This window comes from Pseudonaja textilis, chromosome 8, assembly GCF_049901715.1.
Source record: "Pseudonaja textilis isolate UNSWEBS1 chromosome 8, rPseTex1.2, whole genome shotgun sequence".
NCBI classification, from domain to species: Eukaryota; Metazoa; Chordata; class Lepidosauria; order Squamata; family Elapidae; genus Pseudonaja; species Pseudonaja textilis.
In genome coordinates, this window is record NC_141997.1 from 50,124,172 (window position 1) to 50,135,209 (window position 11,038).

General features: G+C 40.5%; 1 protein-coding gene across 1 annotated transcript in view; it reads right to left on the reverse strand.

The window, feature by feature from the left end:
- ELF1 (E74 like ETS transcription factor 1) overlaps positions 1 to 11,025 on the reverse strand; it is an 88,728-nt gene extending 77,703 nt beyond the window's left edge. Inside the window, exon 1 of the mRNA XM_087938048.1 lies at positions 10,798 to 11,025. The gene's annotated coding sequence lies outside the window, so the exon portion shown is untranslated. The remainder of the gene's footprint in view (positions 1 to 10,797) is intronic.
- Positions 11,026 to 11,038: the final 13 nt, after the last annotated feature.

Genomic DNA, 11,038 nt, shown 5'->3' on the forward strand with positions numbered 1-11,038 from the left:
TATTTCTGGCTTTACATCTATGTCTTGTTTTATTATTTTCTCTAACCAGGTAAATTCGAACGGTCATGAAACGAACTGTTATAAGTTACGGACTGCCTGTATAAATTAGTTTTTGCTTGATGGTTTTCCTCACTGATGATTAAGCAATTATAGAGCGCGGAGCCCAGCCTGACAATGTGACCTAACCTAGGTTGAACATGCTATTGATATGCAGGCTGTCCTCGACTTACGACGATTGAGCCCAACATTGTTGTCGCTAAGCGAGACAGTTCATTAAGTGAGCTCTGCCCCCATTTTATGCCCTCTGTCACAGTTGTTAAGTGAATCACGGCATCTGTTCTCCTACTTATAATTATAATCTTGTTGCTTGTATCTTTATGATTTATATCGTTTTATTTAGCTTCCTTGTATGATTTGATTGCTTATTTAGTATCCTGTAACTACTATCACTGTGTTGTATCTTATGATTCTTGATGAATGCATTTTTTATGTACGCTGAGAGCTTATGCACTGAATACAAATTCCTTGTGTGTCCAACCACACTTGGCCAATAAAGAATTCTATTCTATTCTATTCTAACTCTATTCTATTCTATTCTATTCTATTCTATTCTATTCTATTCTATTCTATTCTATTCTATTCCTATTCTATTCTAGCTCTATTCTATTTGCACCAAGACAAATTCCTTGTGTGTCCAACCACACTTGGCCAATAAAGAATTCTATTCTATTCTATCTGTGGGTATACTTTTGTATTTCCAGTTTTGTGTATATGTGATTCTAGCTGTTGTTATTGACATGCAACATTAAGTACGCAATTCTGTTCTGTTCTGTTCCACCCTACCCTACCCTACTCTATTCCATTCCTCTCTACTCTACTCTGATTCTATTCTATTCTATTCTATTCTATTCTATTCTATTCTATTCTAATTCTATTCTGTTCTACCCTACCCTACCCTACCCTACTCCTTATTCTATTCTATTCCTTATTATATTCTATTCTTATTCTATTCGTTATTCTATTCTATTCTTTTTTCCAATTCTGTTGTTACTTCAAACGGACACTAAACGGACTGCCCATATTCAAAGAGCTTGCCTCCATCCATCCTTAGCTGTAGAAAAACGGCGTCTGTGAACTTAAACTGGGCAAACTGTAAAAATACATAAAGCCTGCTAGGTAAGATGGCAGCAGAGATGTTGAAAACATCACGTTCCAACGGTCACCTGGCAACCCGCCATTATCAGTGGCCATAAAAATATTATTGGCTGCCCAAAGGGTGCAGCAAGAAATATTTTTTTTAAAAAAATGCTCAATATCGCCTTCCCAATCACAGGCAGTCCTCGACTTACGATGGTTCATTTAATGAAAGTTCAAAGTTACGATGGCAAATGTGACTTAGGATCATTTTTCACCCTTAGGACCATCGCAGCATCCCCCATGATCACAAGATCAAAATTCAGAGGCTTGGCAACTGGCATGTACTTATGACGGTTGCAGCATTCCCGGGGTCATGTTGACGAGCCAAGTCAATGGGAGATGCCAGATTCGCTTAACAACCCAAGTTACTAACTTAACAGCTGTGGTGATTCGCCCAAGAACCGGGGCAAGAGAGGTTGTAAAATGTGAGCAGAGCTCACTTAATGAACTGTCTCACTTAGCAACTGAAAAGTCCGGGCTCAATTGTGGTTGTTAGTCAAGGATTGCCTGTACAACCAGGTAATCAAGGTGACCTCACCAGGAATTTTAAAGCTTCGGGTTATTAAATCTGGAGTCTGCAGGGTGAAAGGAAACTACCAGAAATCACCACACTAACATGTTCCAACAAAAAAGAAAGAAGATTATGATTACTTTCATAATTTTCCTCAGGCTATACAGGTATTAGTCACTACACAGTCCCTGGTGTCACCTCTTAAGATGCCCATGAATGTACTTTTAATGCTTTTTTATAACCTTAAGAGCTATGAAGACACCGTTATTTACTATTTATTAATCCAATTTCTATAAACCCGTATCACAAAACACGATTCTGGATGGCATACAGCGATCGAATAACCACAAATTGTGCATTTGTTGTTAGATATATTGTTATCTACACTTAGCAAATATTTCAGAGACAGGGTAACCATGGAACAATGGAAACGCCTGTTATTGAGGGGTTAAAAACTTCAGTGAAGTTTATTTATTGGTCTACTTATAACTCGCTCCAGTCCCCAAGGACACTGGAAAGCATATATCTGAAATAATTCAAGATTTTCCAGTCCCAATTGCCAAAATGTGAATAGATGCACCTTAAATCACACGGTTTAAATCAAAACCTAACCATTCCAACAGAAACCTGCTATGCACAAGAAATACAACCTACAAGACTCGGTATTTATTAGCCTTATACTTTAGCTGATGTCTCAGTGCAAACATTTTTCATCAAATTTGGATTCTTACGGCATCTTTATGTTTTTATTCCGCTAAAAAAAAAAAATCATTTCGTAGAAACAAAACCCTAACCAGGAAAACTCCAAATATTTATTATCATATTTCTAAATATATGCATAAGCAAATGCAACTTAAAAGATTATTGTAATAATGTCAGCAAACATACAGACAACAGATCAACAACAAACATACAAACAACAGGAATATATACTTTTGATTTCCAAAATAATCAGAGCTCCTTGCCTAAGGCCTATGTGCAAACTCAGGGTCCTTGGGCTAAGAAGGCAGGGGTTACAGTAATCCTTGACTTACGACCACAACTGAGCCCAACAGTTCTGTCGTTAAGTGAGATGTTGGTGCAGTGAGTTTTTCCGACCTTTCTTACCATAGTTATTAAGTGAATCACTGCAGTTGGTAAGTTAATAACATGATTCTTAAGTGAAAATCAGTGGCTTCCCCACTGATTTTTGCTTCTCAGAAGGTCGCAAAAGGGGATCCTGGGACACAGCGACGGTCGTAAGTATGAGCCAATCGCTTCTGAAGCCTCTGAATTTTGATGACATGATCGTGCAGATGCCACAAAGGTCGTAAGTGTGAAAAGTGGTCATTAAGTCACCTTTTTTACCGTCACTAAATGGACCGCTAAGTCAAGGGCAACCTGTACAAGGGCAATCTTGACTTACATCTGTTCGTTTAGTGACCTTTCAAAGTTACAACGGTCCTGGAAAAAGTGATTTAGGGCTGTTTTTCATGCCGTGGTAGCATCCCCAAGGTTACGCCATCAAAATTCAAAAGTTTGGCAGCCGATTCATTTTTGTGACGGTCGCAATGTCCCAGGGGTCAAGGGATTTACTTTTGTGACCGTCTGACAAGTGAAGTCAATAGAGGAACACGGATTCACTTAACAACCAGGTTACTAACTTCGTAGCCGGAACGATTCCTGTAACGACGGTGGCAAGGAAGGTCGTAGAATAGAGCAAAATTCAACCTAACAACCGTCTCGCTTAAGCAAGAGAAATTTCCACCCATACACAGATGGCTAGAAAACATAGTAGGGAAACATGTAGCTTTCAAACGTGGACTGTTTTTATTTGGGATGATATCAGAAAACATTGATAAGGAAAGTATGCATTTAGTATTGCATGTCTTAACAGCAGCGAGGATTATCTTGGCACAATATTGGAAAGATGAAGGGACACCGCAAGAGGAAGAGATAATTAAGAAGATATTAGATTGTGCAGGAATGGACAGACTTACACTGAAAATCAAGCAGAAAGAAGACACAGAATATCATTAAACATGGAACTTATTTTACCAATGGTTGGAAAAAAGTGGGTGGACAGTAAGAGTGGAATCTGTATTGTTAAGCAATTTAAATACCTAGACAACATGATGATTATTAAATACTAAGAAATGTAATAAATAGAAAATTACCAAAATTTATTTTTTTTAAAAAATAATAATTTGGGGCTCCACTGGCGTCATAAGTTGAGGACTAACCATCGAAAGGTTAACAGTTGCTAATCACTGGTCAGGAAAGAGATAGTGCAGTTACGCTGGGTAGCTCAATAACATTGCACTAATTGATGTGCAACAGCTGTAAAAATGCACATCCCATGCTCGAACTAATTGGGAAAAAGCACAGGGGATACTGTGATAATGTTAAATCTGCACTTGGACAATTTGAGACAGATTCGCCATCCCATCTAATCAAAAGACTGGAAAAATTGCAGAAAAATAAAATAAAAATGTCCGCCAAAATGATTAACAATAAAAATGCAGAGGCATTAAACTATTAGTAATTATTTGACTTTATGGCTGTTTATTATCTCTGCAATTGCCAACTGTAGCAAAAGTAGTGAATATTCTAGAAATTTAAAAGCTTCCTAAATGTGTCTGGTTAGGAGACTAAAGCAGTGACTTACTGGCCTGCAACAGGAAGTTTTTCTTAGAAATATATGAAAAAAAACCCACCTCATATTAATCGAACAAATTTATATTATTATGGAAACAGTGTATGTGATGCTCAAATAATACTATATCTGCTCCATTCAAACTAACCCAACAGACAAATACACTATTTTAAATTATTGCAACGATGGAATTGTTTACTTTCATGCAAATGAAAGCCTATAAGATTTCGTAATCCCAACACCTTAAACACCGTCTTATTTAGCATAAAGAGGCCCTCAAAAATTTCAAGTATTTAAATTATGCACACATTCCTGGCTATTCAAATCAGCTTTCAGGATTGCACAGGCCGCTTTCTGAACTCGCCATAAATACCAGGAAATTCAGTGACCTGCATTTGCTTGGGAAATGCAAAAGCTAATTTAAATCAAAATCCATATGGTTCAATACCTATAGTCATCCACTTGATGGCAGTGGTTCCGACACAACAAAATAATGAAATTATGGACTAAGGATTAGGATAGGACTTTTATATGCATAGTAGCATCTGGGTAGAGAATGGGATCAGATCTGAAAGAAAATAAGTCTCTGGAAAATAGATATACAGTATATAGGTATATAAGCTTTCCTACTGCCATAAAAAGATACATACATCCTATTCTCCTTTTGTTCGGCCATAAAATAAAAACTGCCTGCTAGTATTAACGTCCAGTTTGGGCTTTCAAGTACCAGTAAATAGTTTATTTGTGAAGCTTTGTGTGACAATGCACTTCCTCTTATCACAGTGTACATTTTACTGTTTTGAAAATATAATTAGCGTACATTTATCTTTAAAAGTTGACCTTGGGATGAGGTCATTTTTTAAAAAAGGGCTATGCCTCTTTGGCAACAGAGCTGGAACAAAACACAACTGTTTTGTTAGCAAAATGAATATCGCTCAATGAACAGCTTGCCCTACGAACCTATATGACATTATGACATTGTGGAGATATTATATAGCGTGGTTGGGGTTACACAGAGGGAGACAGAATAGAGAATGACTGAGTTGGAAGGGAATGTAAGATCAAAAGAGGAGGAAACAGAGCAATCGGGTAAAACTTTGTATCTCCAGAACGAGATTCTGCATCGTATCTGTACAAAAAAAGATTAATAGTATAACTATTTTTTTATGATTAACTATGTATACCAAGCTTTGGGTAGACTTTGGGTAAGCAGCAATTTTGACAATTAGAGTACGGAAAAAGAAGAGTTGGAAGGGACCTTGGAAGTCTTCTAGACCAACCCCCTGCTCAAGCAGGAGACCAAGCGGCTGACAGTCTCTTCTTAAAAGTCTCCAGTGATGAAACACCCACAACTTCTGGTGGCATCCTGTTCCATTGGCTAATTGTCCTCACTGTTAGGAAATTCTTCCTCAGTCCTTCCTCCTTCCTTCTCTCCTTGATTAGTTTCCATCCTTATTGCTCCTTGTCCTGCTCTCAGGTGCTTTGGAGAGTAGCTTGACTCCCTCTTCTTTGGGGCAACCCCTCAAATACTGGAAGACTGCTCTCATGTCACCCCCTTGGTCCTTCTCTTCACTAGACTAGACAAACCCAAGTCCAGCAGCCGTTCTTGATATGTTTGAGCCTCCAGCCCCCTAATCATCTTCGTTGCTCTTCTCTGCACTCTTTCCAGAGTCTCAATATCTTTTTTACATCGTGGCAATCAAAACTGGATGCTATATTCCAAGTGAGGCTTTAGCAAAGCTTTATAAAGTGGTATTAACACTTCACATCATTTCGATAACTGTGAGTGAAAATTTGTAATATTTAACCTCACAAATACACGTATTACGTTCCTCCTAAAACCGGAGGTCCCACTGTTTTTTAGAATGCTTTCTCATAATTAGCCATTTTACGGCATCTACCAAATGTTAGAAACCAGACATTTTTATGACTTTGGGTTCAGGATTTCATTTAACATGCGGAGACATAGTTTCGGTGATGACCCAAAGGGGCGTGGCACAAAGGCAACCCAGTCACATAAGTAAGAAAAGCCCCTTTAATACCTCCAACTTTGCCCCCAAAATGTCCAGGTTACCTTCGGCTGGAGAAAAAACTCTCCCAAGAACAGTCTTTAAGTGGAGGATATTCAATCCGAAAACAAAGTAAATATAAACTGTAAATAAAAATCCACACAAACCACGCTGCAGCAATTAACTGGACAGGGCAGGAAAAGGAATTGCAGACTTGAAAGGCCAGCAAAACACGCCCAGTTGGGAAGACACCAGGAGCACAGATAAGCCTCGACAATACCAGATAATTCACGATTTGCTCCCAACAACTTTGTTGTGCGCAACTTCCCTTTTTAAACAGTCTTCCCAGCTGCAGCTAATGAAGGGAATCAGGGCCCTTTCCTCCCCCAGTAAGCCAAGCGACTCACGTTGCTCCCTTTTCCGTTCCTCCCTGCATGCCCCAGGATGAAGAGGGGGTGGGCCTGGAACTGTCTCTGAATTCTCTCTCCCTTACTCTACCTCTCCCCTGCTCTGCCCAGATGGACTTTGCCCTTCCCCAGTTTCTTCCACAGCCAACAGAGCTACACTCCCACTCCCTGTCAGCTGCTCAGCCTCCCTCTCCGAATCAGATTCTGACAGGGATATGACAGTTTCAATGACAACTGCTTATTGAAGACTAAAATGCTTATTTCAGACTATTTTACAGATAGTACTCAACTTACGATCACAACTGAGCCCAAAATTTCTGTTGCTAAAATGAGAGAGTTGTTCAGTGAGTTTTGCCCTGTTTTAGGAATTTTCTTGCTATGGCTGTTAAGTGAACCTCTGCAGTTGTTCACTTAGAAACACGACTGTTTAAGTGAACCTGGCTTCCCCATTGACTGGTCAGAAGTTTGCCAAAAGAAGGTCACCGGGAGACTGCAATCGTCATAAGTACATGCCAGTTGCCAAGTATCTTTATTTTGATCACATGACCACCGTAAGGCCACAATAGTCATGTGAAAAATAGTCGTAAGTCTTTTTTTTTCAATACCGTTGTAACTTTAGTCACTAAACGAACCATTGTAAGTTGAGGACTACTTGTATTATGCTGTCATTAAGAGCTGGCTTCACCACATAATTGTAAACTACGGTTAAAGGGAGGAGCCGGTAAGAGCTTTGGAATAAAGCATCTCTTCCAGAAAAACTTCTATTGCAAGGGGGAAAAAATTAAAAACAAATTATCCTGTTTTGACTATCTACAGCTTACAACGTCCATGGATAAATTGAGGGATCTGAACCACGTTTTGACTGAAATAAGGCATCTTCAAATAAAGGCTTACAAGCCACCTTGCTTCAGATACCGAAGAAAACCCCAAATTTAGGAACTGGATTTTAGGTTAAAGTCAACTTAAAAGAAAGAAGGCCGAAGTTTCTTGGCTAAAACCGGAGTCCTTAAAGGGAGAGAAAGACGAGGCATCCCGTCTGTCATGTGAAAACGAGATTTAATGATAGGAGAGTTGTTGTTTTTTTTTCTTTTTCCCCCTGGGCTAAATTCTGACTTTTGAAGTGAGTGAATGGCTGATAGGTTGGGTTTTTGGCAAAGCAAGCAGCATCGGATCAAAACATGATAAAACTGATTTACACAAGAAGAAACAGCATGCGTGTACCCGCAAATTTCAGCAGCAAAAGGGACTGTAAGGAAGAAGCACCCCCAAACATCTGCGAACCTCTCAATACAACCCCTTTCCCCACCCAAATGTTATGTCTGAATTGCACCACCCTTGCAGTGAGTCAGATCCCAGAAGCCTGAATCAGACACTCACAAAGCTATGTGGCCTGACTGGTTTTAGATTAGTGCGGCGTGACGTGGAAAGCAGACTATGATGGCTTGTTCCCTAACAATGGTTACAGCAAACCGTGCATGCAAGCAACCCAAGTTTAACCAAGTTTCAGGCGGACGGACGGACAGCTCCCAGGCTTTGCTTTCAATCTGTCCTGTGTGGATTTATTGCAACGATTTAGGTTTTATAATCGAATCATCATCATCTAGGGCTGTTGCGAAATCCCAGACCCTCTCAAGGCAGGCTGGAAAATTGGGGAGTTCCTCCTGGATAGTTCAAGCCTGAAATTCCCAGGAGGGAGAGGAGTTTTTAGGCGGCTTGGGAGGGAGAAAGAGAGAGAGAGGAAGGAAGGATCAAGATGGAAGGAAAGAGAAAGGGAAGGAAGGAAGGAAGGAAGGAAGGAAGGAAGGAAGGAAGAAAGAAAGAAAGAAAGAAAGAAAGAAAGAAAGAAAGAAAGAAAGAAAGAAAGAAAGAAAGAAAGAATCGAGATGGAAGGAAAGAGAAAGGGAAGGAAGGAAGGAAGGAAGGAAGGAAGGAAGGAAGGAAGGAAGGAAGGAAAGAAAGAAAGAAAGAAAGAAAGAAAGAAAGAAAGAAAGAAAGAAAGAAAGAAAGAATCGAGATGGAAGGAAAGAGAAAGGGAAGGAAGGAAAGAAAAGAGAGAAAGAAAGAAAGAAAGAAAGAAAGAAAGAAAGAAAGAAAGTAAGTAAGTAAGTTAGAGTTAAGATTAGGGACAGAAAGAAAGAAAGAAAGAAAGAAAGAAAGAAAGAAAGAAAGAAAGAACGAAAGAAAGAATCGAGATGGAAGGAAAGAGAAAGGGAAGGAAGGAAGGAAAAGAGAGAAAGAGAGAGAAAGGAAGAATCGAGGTGGAAGGAAAGAGAAAGGGAAGGGAGGGAGGGGGGAAAAGAAAGAAAGAAAGAAAGAAAGGAAGGAAGGAAGGAAGGAAGGAAGGAAGGAAGGAAGGAAGGAAGGAAAAGAAAGAAAGAAAGAAAGAAAGAAAGAAAGAAAGAAAGAAAGAAAGAATCGAGATGGAAGGAAAGAGAAAGGGAAGGAAGGAAAGAAAAGAGAGAAAGAAAGAAAGAAAGAAAGAAAGAAAGAAAGAAAGAAAGAAAGTAAGTTAGAGTTAAGATTAGGAAAGAAAGAAAGAAAGAAAGAAAGAAAGAAAGAAAGAAAGAAAGAAAGAAAGAAAGAATCGAGATGGAAGGAAAGAGAAAGGGAAGGAAGGAAGGAAGGAAGGAAGGAAGGAAGGAAGGAAGAAAGAAAGAAAGAAAGAAAGAAAGAAAGAAAGAAAGAAAGAAAGAAAGAAAGAATCGAGATGGAAGGAAAGAGAAAGGGAAGGAAGGAAGGAAAAGAGAGAAAGAGAGAGAAAGGAAGAATCGAGGTGGAAGGAAAGAGAAAGGGAAGGGAGGGAGGAAAAGAGAGAAAGAGAGAGAAAGGAAGAATCGAGGTGGAAGGAAAGAGAAAGGGAAGGGAGGGAGGGAGGGAGGGGGGAAAGAAAGAAAGAAAGAAAGAAAGAAAGAAAGAAAGAAAGAAAGAAAGAAAGAAAGAAAGAAAGGATTGAGATGGAAGGAAAAAGAAAGGGAAGAAGGAAGGAAGGGAAGGAAAAGGGAAAGAAGGAAGGGAAAGAAAGAAAAGGAAAGAGAAAGGGAAGGAAGAAAGGAAGGAAAAGAAAGAGAGAGAAAGGAAAGGAAAGGGGGGAGGGAGGGAGGAAAGAAAGAAAGAAAGAAAGAAAGAAAGAAAGAAAGAAAGAAAGAAAGAAAGAAAGGATTGAGATGGAAGGAAAAAGAAAGGGAAGAAGGAAGGAAGGGAAGGAAAAGGGAAAGAAGGAAGGGAAAGAAAGAAAAGGAAAGAGAAAGGGAAGGAAGAAAGGAAGGAAAAGAAAGAGAGAGAAAGGAAAGAGAAAGGGAGGGAGGGAGGAAAAGAAAGAAAGAAAGAAAGAAAGAAAGAAAGAAAGAAAGAAAGAAAGAAAGAAAGAAAGAAAGGATTGAGATGGAAGGAAAAAGAAAGGGAAGAAGGAAGGAAGGGAAGGAAAAGGAAAGAAGGAAGGAAAGAAAGAAAGGAAAGAAAGGAAGGAAGAAAGGAAGGAAAAGAAAGAGAGAGAAAGGAAGAGAAAGGGGAGGGAGGGAGGAAAAGAAAGAAAGAAAGAAAGAAAGAAAGAAAGAAAGAAAGAAAGAAAGAAAGAAAGGATTGAGATGGAAGGAAAAAGAAAGGGAAGAAGGAAGGAAGGGAAGGAAAAGGGAAAGAAGGAAGGGAAAGAAAGAAAAGGAAAGAGAAAGGGAAGGAAGAAAGGAAGGAAAAGAAAGAGAGAGGAAGGAAAGAGAAAAGGGAGGGAGGGAGGAAAAGAAAGAAAGAAAGAAAGAAAGAAAGAAAGAAAGAAAGAAAGAAAGAAAGAAAGAAAACGAGCCCTTCCAGCCTATTTATGGGATGAGCTTAGTGAGTTTTCTGCAGGTTGTGTCCCCCCATTTGGGGACCGAGGGCTCCCGAATCCCCCAGCCAGGAATGGGGGGGGAGGGGAGAGTTTGGGGCTCTTTCAGGGGTTTCAGAAAAGCTGCTTTGGGGCCTCTGTGCCCCCCAAGGGCGTCCGGCGTCCCGCAGCCTTGCCCGCTTCTTCTCCCCGGTGCCTCCCGCCGGTCCGCTCCAGCCTACCTCGCAAGGCTGTTGTGTCGAGGGGTAGACTCTCGGAAGAGGGGCAGGTCGAGAGGAAGGAAGACCCGCCGCCGACTCGCCCGCCGCCTCCCGGCCCGAGGACTCCGAGCGAGCCCGGCCTGGAAAGCCCCGAGACGCCGCCGAGCGCCGGCCTCCCCCTCCGCCTCAGGGACGAGAACGCCGCCCGGATTGGCCCTGCCAGGCCGCCGTCCCCCTCCTCTTCTTCCTACTCCCCCCCCGA